Below are 12935 nucleotides of genomic sequence, written 5' to 3'. Positions count from 1 at the left end.
ACCCACTCTAGGTCCTTCTGGCCGGGCTACGAATTAAATTGACATGAGACAGAATAACAGGAGAATATCAAACAAAGCTTTATAACATGTATACATGGGAGAGACCCAGGAAAAATTGGGTAACTCACCAAAATGGTGGGGGCTCTTATCTTAAATACCATCTTCAGCTAAGGACAAAGGAGGATGTTGGGGGTGGGGGGAGTCATTTATGGGAGATTACCAGAAAAGCACAGTAAACAAGAGTAAGGTTATTATGCAGATTTAAGTGCTTGCCCTTCACATTGATAAGTTTCTAGAGATGAGGTCATCCCCCCTTTTTCCTGGTACAGAAAGGGAGATACATTTGCAGATGGAGATTTCCCTTACAAATGTAAATGTCTCTTACAAAGGGGTAAATTTTACTTTTCAGAGCTTCTCCCATGTTTGCAGTGTTTAAAAGTAATCAGCCCCAAATAATCCTATGTCAAAGAGACACATTTTGGAGTGGCCAATTCTGATCCCCTATATTACACTCTTAAAACATTTTTTTAAATCTGAAATTCAAATTTAACTGGAAGACCTGTATTTTACCTGGCAGAGCTACCTGAGATGTCTTTTATAAAATGCTGATGCATATTAAATGGAAAATTTTTCAGTGGACTAAAAAATTAGAGAAAAGCTGAAAAAAGCAAGGTGAAACAGAATTCCTTTCCTTCAGGACTACTCAGAACATTTAATCAGCTGCTACATGTAGTAAGCCTCCTAAAGGAAGACAGTATGAAGCATTTCCCACCTTTTATTTGACTAGATGTTTCCTTGATGCTTTGTAGTGATGGTGTTCAGGGCAGGCTGCCCCAAGATGTGCCACTCTGGTATGTGTATTATTTCGAGCTGAAGACAATAAAGGCTCAGAAGACTAAGGAAGAACATTTGAGTTTCCCCTCCCAAACTGCCCAAAGAATTTAACATTGAAGCCCTATTCCAGAAAGGAGCCACTACCATATGATGGCTGTAGTATAATGTAAAATAGATGCTGTGATAAGAAAGGCACCAACAGGCCCATCTTATCAAAAATTCCCTCTCTCCAACCACATTCTCTATAGGTGACCCTGTAAAGAGTTATCTGACAAACATTTGCATTTCCATCTCCATGTAAATTATCTTCTTCCCCCTGAAATCCCAAACCACTACCCTCCCCAACACCCTCTTTGCCTTTAGCTGAAAACACTTAAGCGATCAGCTTAGTCAGAATGACGAGTTGCTCAGTTTCTATTTTCTGAGTTTCTCCCATGTATATATGTTATTAAACTTTGTTTGATTTTCTCCTGCTAACCTGCCTTTTTAGTTATTTGGCCAGCCATAAGAACCTTAAGGTAAAGGGCAGGGAGGGATTCTCCCTCTTCCTCTACAGTAGATATTGTATGGAGGATGATGGTTAATCTGTTTGTGTCTCCACTAATGTAAATAATAGGTGGTGTCATATGGTCGACCTAGCATAAGATGTAGATTCAAAAATCTAGGTTCAAGTCCCTGGCCCTTCAATCCCTGGGTGTTTGAAACTGAGCAAGTCCTCAAACTTGACTGAGCTTCACTTCCTCCTCTTGGGATAACATAACACCTAACGCTCAGGAGTTTTCTGAGGCTTAGAAGACACAGCGCATGGGTGAGCACTCTGCACACCAAAAAGTACAATACAGATGCCAAAACCATGAGAACAAGAGGAGGGAAACAAAATGAAGGATTAGACCCAAGGAGGAGTTTCCCAACAGGAGCTAGAGCTACACATTTGGTAGCACATCTGTCCCCAGGGTTCCCGGGCCGTAAGATTCTATTTCCCAGGCTGTCTGATTCACTGTGTTTTACTCACACCACAAAGCCTCGTCAACGTCTGACGCTGCTGGTTGTTTGCTGACTGTACTGTCTACGGGGAGCTTCCATCTCCTTGTTGTGACTGAAAGATGCTATCAGTACAGATTTCACCCAGTTCTGTCCCTGGACACATAGCTGCATCCTATGAGGACTGATAAGAACACAAAGAAAGCAGTCCATCTGAGAAAGCTAATTTAGATAATTTGCTTGTTTTCATTAATTATTTATTTTTGACTGACTGCTTTTCATTGTTATAACAACTGTAGTTGTTTCTGTACAAAACTCAGAATTTTGAGGGATGTTCAGTTTGTCCTGCCCCAGCTTCTTATTGCAGCTGGAAACTGAGGGGAAATGATAAGGGAGACAGGACAGAGTGAGGGAAGACAGAGGGGCTTACATGAATATGAGGGATCCTTGTGAATCTATTTTTCACTAATAAATTGTTATTTGTAAAGATTCTGCAAACCTAATATTGGTGAATCAGTCATTTGTTAATAGCTTTTAGAAATTGATCTAGAACCAAGCAGAAATAGTAACAAAGATTGTTGGGGTTTGTGTTTTCTTTTGTTGGAAAGCCATTGAGACTTCCGTTTTGGTTTGTTGAAGCTTGAATAAAGTCTAGGGAGTCACCAGAGGAAGCTTCTTGGTCCCGAGATAGACTGAGTGATAGAAATTCATATGCATGTACGTTCTTAACCTTTATATCATTAACCAACACAAAATCAGGAAAGTGACAAGTAAACATTGATTCCCAAGTACGTTTCTAAAGAGAAATGTGGGGCTTTCAGGCTTCTTTTGATTGTTAAGGTTTATACTGCTTATTTCTTGAAACTTTTCACATGGTGCCTGTACTACCTTCCCATCATTTAGTTTTGACTCCCGTTTGATTTTGGTCTCTGATTCTATTGTCTGTGAAATGGTTTCTAATTCGGAAGGGCTTCTAACTCGGAAGGGCTTCCTTCCTCTGAATGCTATTAGTGACCTAACAGAAAAGGACGTGATTTAACTTGCCAGCTAAACGCATAACCATAGCTGCGTAACACAGATGAAGAGAACATATGCTACAAGCTGGTTTTCACATGACCTTTAACATTTTAAAGTGATATATGGTTGCTGTGAACATAACTGAACTATAACCAAGAGAAAATAATTTATCTTCCCTCTTCAAAGTATCATACTCCTAAAAGCATTATCTCACCCAATTTGTTAACAGTGAGAGCTTATAACAGTAAGAACTTGCAAAAGGACGACAGAATGAACGAGTTGTAATGTATTTTGCCAAAGGGAAATTTACCATCTGCCTGTCTTCATGAATCACATATGCTGAGAATAATATTTTAGAAGATACTGACAACAAGATGCACTAATTTGTAAATGAATACTACTGATGCTGCCCTTTTTAAAATAATCTGCAGAATAAATCAGTACAGCAATCTATAAGATTACAAGTCAAAGACTTGAAATAGGAGAATAATAAACTATATTATTGGCTTTTTGTAATTATAATTATAATAAAGATCCCAAATCTTTAAAATGTAATTACTTTGATTCAAATTTCACTGTTCACACATGCAGTCTCTCAGTGTGCTCCCGAGATAGGTAGGATAGGAAAATACATCAAGCCAAGACTACAATAAAGTCTTATTGGCAGACATTGTCAGACATGCAATTAAGGATCATAGAAATATGTCATTGACTGGTCTGGTTTCTGAGAAAGCATTCCCTATAGCACAAATCTTGAAGGTGTTTATCAGGAGAAGACTTCAATTTTCAATGTGTAGAGCTAACTCAAAAGACACCATTTTAACTTTTGGAAAAAGCAAAACATAATGTAAAATTATGGAAATTGTTAGGAATTTGGGAATAATGGTCTAATAATGTTCTTGCTTTATATATCACAAATTTAGAATGAAAACTATTCACAGTTGATGAAAATTAAGAAATTAAAAAATTGGTTTTGGAAAGAGTATTAAAGAAACTGGAGGAAATGAAGGATTGTATAGACAATGATAATTCTATCATAAATCGGGTGATTTAAGCCTGATTGCATGTGGGCCGAGAAACCAAATTTTAAATGATTTTCTCTTCTCTGTGTCAGTGGTGGTACTGTCACACTTTCCTGTTGGCTAGTAAAGGATCTTAAGGAAGCCTTTCTAATGATAGAAGGGTTACAAGAAAGGCAAGTCTGTGGTCAGTGAGGAGGAGGAGGACCACGACAATTGCCATTTTCCAAAACAAGAAGTAAATATTTTTCGTCTCTGAAAATTGAGTAAGACGAAAGCTTCTGCAAAGGAAAATATCCATTCTGGCAATATTTATGCACATTTCTTCTTTTATTTCATTCTTCCATAAGGCTAAGTTTTTTGTGTCTATGTGCGAGGAGATCAGCCCTGTGCTAACATCTGCCAATCTTCCTCTTTTTTTGCTGAGGAAGACTGGCCCTGGACTAACAGCTGTGCCCATCTTCCTCCACTTTATATGGGATGCCGCCACAGCATGGCTTGCCAAGTGGTGCGTTGGTGCGCGCTCGGGATCCGAACTGGTGAACCCCGGGCCGCCGCAGCAGAGAGGGCACATTTAACCTCTTGCGCCACCGGGCTGGCCCTATAAGGCTAAGTTTTTTTGAAAGAATAACAGTGTATTAGATAGATATATATATCTTGTGGATCTGACAAAGAAAAGCCCTACAGTTTCATCATTATTACTCTCTCTCTATATATGTACTATATATGGTAGAATATATGGTATATATTTATGATATATATAATTGTAGTTTCTGAAAATAGCCATCTGCATGACAATTAAGTGGCACTTTGGGAGCTATTTTCTGTTTTCTTAGTTCCTCGAGGTATAATCTCAAGTGATAAAAAACATTCTCATTTACTTCTATTTTTTTTTCACAATTTTTAACTTGTAGATACTTAATAGCACCTGGATGTGGAATTGAATAAGTATGATTTCCAAGCTGTTAGAAATTCCAAAAGGTGTCAAAGTGCCTGTGGAAGCTTTTTTGTTTTTTTCTGAGATCTGAGAAGCACTAGATAAATGTTTTGGAAGCTTCCAGAAAAAAAAAAATGTGGGGAGAAAGCACTGTTCCCAGAGAAAAGAGCAACTATTAAATTATTGTCTGAGATGATAATTTTTTAAAAAATTGTAGGAACAGAGCTGTAGGCAGAAGGAGTCCAAATATTTTACTAACCAGTTTCATTTTGCTTATTTCTAGGGAGTGTGGAAATATGATCACAAAATTCATTCAGGAACAGACTTCTCAAGCACATGTGAGTTGTAGACTAAATCTTCAGCCTTTTGAATTATTTGTACTTATCTAAATCAGCAATGACAAGGGGTAAAGATTAAATACAGAAGAAACACTATTTTGGGGTTAATCTGTCATATGACAAGTATATGAAGAAAAGGTGAAGAAAGTGCAATGTGAAAAAATTGTGACCCAATGTGGTGTGGTAAATTACAAGCTATTTATGATTTTGACATTAGAAGGCATGACAAATTGTTCTACTTTAAGCTTTAAAAATATGTATTTAAAAAAGTAAAAAAAAAATGTATAACTGTTTCAGGGTAATAAAATTTGATTCTTATTTGAGTCCATGAAATAATAAACTGTATTTTGAAAAATAAACTGTATTTTACCCAATAGTACCACAGGATATAATATCTAAAGTTTAAATTAAGCATAAAGCAATATTTTGATGAAGCCATAATAAAACTTGAAGGAAAATTAAGCAAATATTTGATTATTTTTATGACCTTGAGGGTGGAGAAGGCTATATATACATAAATGCAAAGGAAGAAAACCAAAGGAAAATACTAATGATTTGGTAACATAGAATCTTACGTCTCTTACATGTCAAAAGATACCATAAGTGTACTTAAAGAAAAATGACTAATTGGGGGATAAAAAAGAATATATAAACATGAACTCATGATGACCTCCATTGATGCCACCTTGTCAATTTATTTTATCAACTCCTCTTTGTAAGAAGAGGTGGCTTGGAAAAGAAGTTGACATTATTTCTTTGGTGAGTCGTTATCTATCTAATTATTTGATTATTGCTGCCTTTCTTGTAGCTATAATCACATGTGATACAAATATTCTTACATTATGTCCGTGATTCCTGTCACCAATTCTCCAACTGTGTTTTCTCTGACTTCATCTGAACCATTAGCCACTGCCAATGCTGTATCTCTTAAATTTGATATTTTGTGTTTTCGTGTTCTAATTTAATTCCATTGTGGTTGGAGAGCCTACTTTGTATGATTTGAATTGTTTTAAATTTATTGAGACTTTTTTTACAGCTTAGCACATGGTCTATCCCAGAGAATGTTCCATATGTGCTTGAAAAGAATGTGTATTCTATTGTTGTATGGTGTGTTCTATACATATCGGTAAAGTCAAGTTGTTTGATAATGTTATGTAAGTCTTTTATATCCTTACTGTTTTATTTCTAGTTGGTTTCTCAATTACTGGAGATGAGTTTAGAAATATCGAACTAGAATTGTTGAATTGTCTACTTCTCCTTTGAATTCTGTAAGTTTTTGTTTTATGTATTTTGGGGCTCTGTTGTTAGATACATATACATTTATAATTTTTATATCTTTCTGAGGTGGTATTAACTGTTTATCATTGTGAAATGTCCCTCTTTGTCTCTAGTCATATTCCTTGACTTGAAGTCTGTTTTTTATGACATTATAGCTACTTCTGTTCTTTTATGGTTACTGTTTGACAGTATAACTTTTTTCATCCCTTTACTTTCAACCTATTGTATTTTTAGATCTACTAAAATGTCTCTTGTAAATAGCATATAGTTAGAACTCTCTTTTTAATCCAGTCTGACAATCTCTGCCATTTGATTGGAGTGTTTAGCCTATTAAAATTTAACATAATTATTTAATATGGCTGGATGTATACCTGCAATTTTACTACTCTTTTCTATATATCTCATGTCTTTTTGTTTCTCTGTTCTTTCTTTACTGCCTTCCTTATGTTAACCAAATATTTTTTATTGGACTATTTTACTTCTGTTGTGATTTTTTTAGCTGTAATTTTTGTGCTATTTGTGTGTGTGTATGGTTATTCTAGGTATTAACATATGTGACTTTATCTTATCGCAATCTATTTAAGTTAGTTCCAATAAATATACTTAGTAAATATACTTACTTCAGTAAATATAGTAAATTTATCCCAATACAGTTCCATTAACTTTTCTCACCTTTGTGTTACTATTGTTATTTATATTACATGTGTATATGATATAAGCTGAACAATATAATCTTATAGTTATTGCTTTATACAACCTTATGGTTTTTAAAAAGCATTAGGAGAAGAAAAGAGAATACAGTCATGTGCCACATAATGATGTTTTGGTCAATGATAGACTGTAATATGACGGGGATCGCATAAGATTAGTACCATACAGCCCAGGTGTGTAGTAGGCTATACCATCTAGGTTTGTGTAAACACACTCTATGATGTTCGCACAGTGACAAAATTGCCTAATGACACATTTCTCAGAACGTATGCTCGTCGTTGTGACACATGATTGTATGTATGTACACAGTTTAAAAACATTATTGATCCGCATATTTACCGTTGCTGGTACTCTTCTGAGTTACCATCTGGTGTCATTTCCTTTCAGCCTGAAGGTCTTTCTTTAGTATTTCTTGTAGAGAAGATCAATTATCAATAAATTCTCTCAGATTTTGTCTATCTGAGGATGTCTTTATTTCACCTTCATTTCTTTTGTTTTTTTTGTAAGGAGGTCAGCCCTGTGCTAACATCTTCCAATCTTCTTTTTTTGCTGAGGAAGACTGGCCCTGGGCTAACATCCATGCCTATCTTCCTCCACCTTATATGGGATGCCGCCATAGTATGGCTTGCCAAGCAGTGCGTCAGTGCATGCCCGGGATCCGAACTGGTGAACCCTGGGCCACCACAGCAGAGCACGCGCACTTAACTGCTTGTGCCGCCAGGCTGGCCCCTCATCTTCATTTCTGAAAGATAATTTCACTTCATATAGAATTCTTGGTTGACGCTTATGTTTTTGTTTTTTGGCAGGGAAAGCTTCGCCCTGAGCTAACATCTGTTGCCAATCTTCCTTTTTTTTCCCCCTCACCAAAACCCCAGTGCATGGTTGTATATCCTGGTTGTAAGTCCTCCTAGTTCTCTGTGAGCCACTGCCACAGCATGGCAACTGACAGATAGGTGGTGTGGTTCCACAACTGGGAAATGAACCTGGGCTGGTGAAGTGGTGAGAGTGCCAAACTTGAACTGCTAGGCCATCAGGGCTGGTTCGACACTTGTATTTTCTTTCAGCACTTTGAATTAGCTATTTAACTGTCTTCTGACTTTCATTGTTTCTGATGAGAAGTCAGAGGTTAATTGTATTGTTTCCTGCATGTGATGCATCATTTTTCTCTTGCTGCTTTCAATATTTTCTCTTTGTCTTTAAGCAGTTTGACATAATATGTCTGCTTTTAGGTCTCTTTGTGTTTATTCTTCTGAGATTCATTGGGCTTCTGGGAACTGTAGGTTAATTTTTTTTTTTTTAATCAAATTGGAGAGTTCTCTGTCATTATTTCTTCAAATATATTTTCAAAACTTTTTTCTCTCTTCTCTTTCTTGGACTCTTGTTATATGTACATTGAGTTGCTTGATAATGTCCCAAAGATCTCTGAGATTCTGTATATTTTTCTTGCTTCTTTAGATTGGATGATTCCTATTGACTTATCTTCAAGGTCACTTGTTCTTTCTACTACCATCTCAAATCTGCTATCAAACTCATCTAGTGAATTTTTTATTTCAGTTTATTGTATTTTTCGACTCTTGAATTTTTATATGGTTCTTTTAAATATATTTTCTTTAAAATTTTATTTTGAATTTTTAGTCCAAGGTCAATGGGAAACCACTGAAGAACTTTAGGCAGGATAATGACGTGATCCAATTAACATATTCCATCACCTAATCCTCTTCCTTTATTTTTTTCCTACTAGGCTGTGAATGTACTGCCAGCTCCTGCAGCATCTTTCTTGTTGTAGGGAGCATGTGGTTCTTTTTTGTGCTTTCTGCTTATTGAGATTCCCCATTCATTGGTTTATTGCCATCATATTTTCCTTTACTTCTTTCAACATATTTGCAATAGCTGCATTGAGTATATACTATATGTCTGATAATTCCAGAATCTGGGCCCACTCAAGAGTCAATTTGTATTGATTTCCCCCCTCTGCCCAGGTATAAGTTACATTTTCCTATTTCTTTTCATGTCTAGCAATTTTTGATTAAAAAGTGGGCATTTTAGATAATGTCTACTACTCTGAGCTTTGTTTTTTTTTTTGGGGTGTGGGGTAAGGTAGGGGATTGTTGGTTAGTTTTAGTAATGTGCCTGAACTTAAACTGCAGAATGTGTCTCACCCATATTGTTCATCTGCTTATGTCACCTTAGTGTTTCTATTCTTTCTTAAAAAGCTTGACTTCCTAGAAGGCACCACTGTGTCAATATCATTTAGTGGTCAGCCACTGATTTGGGCAGAGTTTTGCTCAAACATCTCAAAACCGTAAGGCTTCTATCCTGTACTGAAGTGATCTTTGTGTGGACTGGGGAATACTTTTAAATTTGCAATTGGTTCTCAATTCCTCCTTTGCTTGCACTTCTTGCCAGCCTCTCTTAAGTCTCTCTATGCATTGATAGTATCCAGTGATCCAGGGATATGTGGAGAGCTTATCAAAGGCTATCTATGGCTCTCTTTTTCCAGAATCTCTTTATGTTTTCTGGCTAGTCAACCACTTACCCCAACTAGGACTGTAACCTTGGTCTAGCAAAACTGGGGGTTTTTACCTGTACAGTTCTATCCCATATCACCATGTTTAGCTGGAAAAACCATGATATTTTTGTCTTCCACTCTAAATCAAGTCCAGTTCTCATGGCAGCAAAGCTTCTGGTTTTCTCAGCCTGCTTCAGGATGGTAATGTTGCATTCTTGTCAACCAAGCCAATTACAAAAGATGACACACTATATGATTTCATTCATATGAAAGTCCAGATTATGGAAACATATATAGATATAAAGTAGATTAGTGGTTGCTTAGGGCTGTGAGGGGGCTGGAGTATGGACAGGTGGTGGGGAGGTGATAGCTAAAAGGTACAGGGTTTGTTTTTTGAGGTGATTAAAATATTCAAAAATTGTGATGGCTTCACATATCTGTGAACATCTTAAAAATCATTAAATTGTTCACTTTAAATGTATAAATTCTATGGTATATAAATTATATCTCAATAAAGATGTTAAAAATAAAAAGGATGAACATAGAGTTGAGGCCAAGAGCTGTATGAGACAAAAACAACATGATCAGAATACAGATTCCAATCAAGCAGTGAAGAAATTTGCAGAATCCAGAAAAGGGCTGTAGGAAATTATCTGCAAACTGAATAGAAGTATAGAATTCTGTTAACAGATATCAGATACTAAAATTAAAAGAGACTATGAATGAATGAAAGAATGAATGAGTTATGAATGGTATAAAAACTCAGGAGGTGTAGGTTATGAAACTCAATTCCAGCTGCATGGTATTTGAAGTCTCCTGCTGACACAATGACCTTTAAAACAAGTTCATTGTATTCATGTGGCTCAGATAAAAGCATCCTAAACTTAAACCTTGATCCCATGTTTCAGTACTAAAGCTCTCACTGATGAGTAACCATAACTGAACTTCATGTTCTACGGCAAATCTGTTTCCTTAATTAAATGACCTTCCATACAGGGAAGATAAAGAAATAAGTGTAGAGATAATAGAATATAGTGTGACACCTTTGTATTAAAGTCAAAAGAATTTGGGTAGTTATAATTTGAAGACATTTTAAAAGACATCCATTTGAAGCAAAAAGGTGGAAGAGAATTTTATTAAGCATATAAATAGTATCAGAATGTTTGAGACAATTTGAAATTTTTGTTTGTAAATTTAATTCATTATATTTAGAAGAGGAAGATTTGCTTAAGTTTTTTTTTTTTTTTTCTGTGAGGAAGATCAGCCCTGAGCTAACATCTGCCACTCCTCCTCTTTTTGCTGGGGAAGACTGGCCCTGGGCTAACATCCGTGCCCATCTTCCTCTACTTTATATGGGATGCTGCCACAGCACCGCCTGACAAGCGGTGCATCGATGTGCTCCCTGGATCCGAACCCGGGCCGCCAACGGTGGAGCACGCGCATTTAACCGCTATGCCCCGGGGCCCGCTTGTTAAATTTTAAGGTTGTCTTGTCAGATATTTGCAGTATCTAAAAAGAAAATGTTCAAACTAGTTTACAATATTTAACTAATTTAATTAATTAAGTTTATATATGAGGCTGATTATATAATTGGATTTTGATCTGTTCAATTTGAGTTAATCAAACATTGATCAAAGAGCCAGTGAAAGTAATTTTATATACATTTTTATATATAATTTTTATACCACATACAAACTAGTGAGAATTGAAAGACTAAGACATTTAGAAGAGTAGGATTTGGCCAAGGTGGTGATGTGGCCAAATTAGAGTTTTCTTTCATTGGTAATGACCAAAAAGAGCATCCCTGGAGTATATTCTAATGCACAGAGGGCAAGAGGAGAATGTATAACATCGATGCAATTACAACAGCAGCAGTGATGTAAATAGGTAAGAAAGATCACTAGCTGTGGATGAACTCATAATGAAGGCAGAATGTCCATACATTTCACTAGTAGAATTTCAGAAGCTGCAGAGAGAATGAAGATTTGTTGCAGTTAGCATTTTAGCACCGATACAGAAGAAAATTATCAAAGTATCAGGAGAAGACCATATTATGATATAAAGGAAGACAGCTCAATAAGAAAAGGGAGAAGACTAAGACTTATACCGACTACTGAACTGAGCTACCTATACCAATTGAAACTCAGTTCCAGCTGCATGATATACCAATGTGTTGGGGAGGGAGTCAAATCTACCCTCACTATCCTGCCATATTACACATGCCTGTAGCATCACTGTGTATACTTCATTCAAGGTGTTGTTTTAGTTCTTATTAATTATTTTATTAGACCTTTAAGGGCATGTATAAAAGTAAACCTTCAAATACCTAGGGTTCATCACTCTTTTGTGATTGGACAGAGCTTAGACAAGACAGCATACAGAATTTCTTCTCTAATTGGGAGTAACTTTGTTAGGGTGAGTCAGAGCAACATCTTTATCATCTCAATGAAATGAGATTTCACTTCAGCCCCAATGAAATATTGGAGAATTGGATTTCAGGGTCCTGTCTTTCTTTTCTTTTATTTTATTTAAACTGTTTAGGGCATGCTGATTAATAATGTTTTTAACCTTGGGAAGAGAGAGGCAAGGATCAGAATGGTTAAGAACCTGGGCTCTGGAGGTTGCCTGGAACCCAGTTGTATGACCTTGGGCAAGTCAACTGGTTTCTCTAAACCTCAGCATCTACATCAGCAAAAGGAGGGCAATAATGTTCCTTACCTCATGAGATTGTTGTGATGACCAAATGGTCTAAGGCTTTTAGAGTATTTGGTAAAATGCCTACATACGTAGTTAGTGCTAGATAAAGATTAGTTATTATCATTAAAGTAAGAAAACAAAAGTATGTATTAGTAAATGTTTGGAGGGTCGTAAGTATCACCATATGTGTTAATTTGTATGGCTTTTTCATTTGTCTTATGCAATTTTTGTGTTAATTGTCCCTTCTTATTCTCAAAGGTATGCAAAGGAATAGATTGGAATGTTATGGGACTGACCTGAAGTATTGCCCCAATAATATAGTATTTGCTTCCAGAGGAGGTTAAGGGAGGGGAAGGGTGTTCAAAAGATGTCTTTTGATTGAGAAAAGCACCATCCAAAATCTTTTAGATATTGCAGTTACTGTGATTTAACATCCTGCCATACCTAACCCGCTCCATACCCCGAAATTTCAGGCAGCATTATTGTTAAGGGTGCAAGCATTCTAATCCTCGCTATACCACTTTCTAGTTATGTAACTATTATGGGTTGAATTGTGTCCCCTGAAAAAGATATGCTGAAGTCCTAATCTTCAGTTCCTCAGAATGTGACCTAAT

At 36.3% G+C, this 12935-nt stretch overlaps 1 long non-coding RNA gene across 1 annotated transcript in view; it reads left to right on the top strand.

Annotated features, from left to right (window-relative positions):
- Window positions 1-12935, top strand: part of LOC131395164 (uncharacterized) — a 38963-nt gene that overhangs the window by 20770 nt on the left and 5258 nt on the right. Inside the window, exons 2-3 of the long non-coding RNA XR_009216282.1 lie at window positions 5072-5126; window positions 6316-6394. This is a non-coding gene — a long non-coding RNA (uncharacterized LOC131395164). The remainder of the gene's footprint in view (window positions 1-5071; window positions 5127-6315; window positions 6395-12935) is intronic.

The sequence above is a fragment of the Diceros bicornis genome, chromosome 3 (assembly GCF_020826845.1).
Source record: "Diceros bicornis minor isolate mBicDic1 chromosome 3, mDicBic1.mat.cur, whole genome shotgun sequence".
Taxonomy (NCBI): Eukaryota; Metazoa; Chordata; class Mammalia; order Perissodactyla; family Rhinocerotidae; genus Diceros; species Diceros bicornis.
This window is presented reverse-complemented; position numbering and strand designations above follow the sequence as displayed.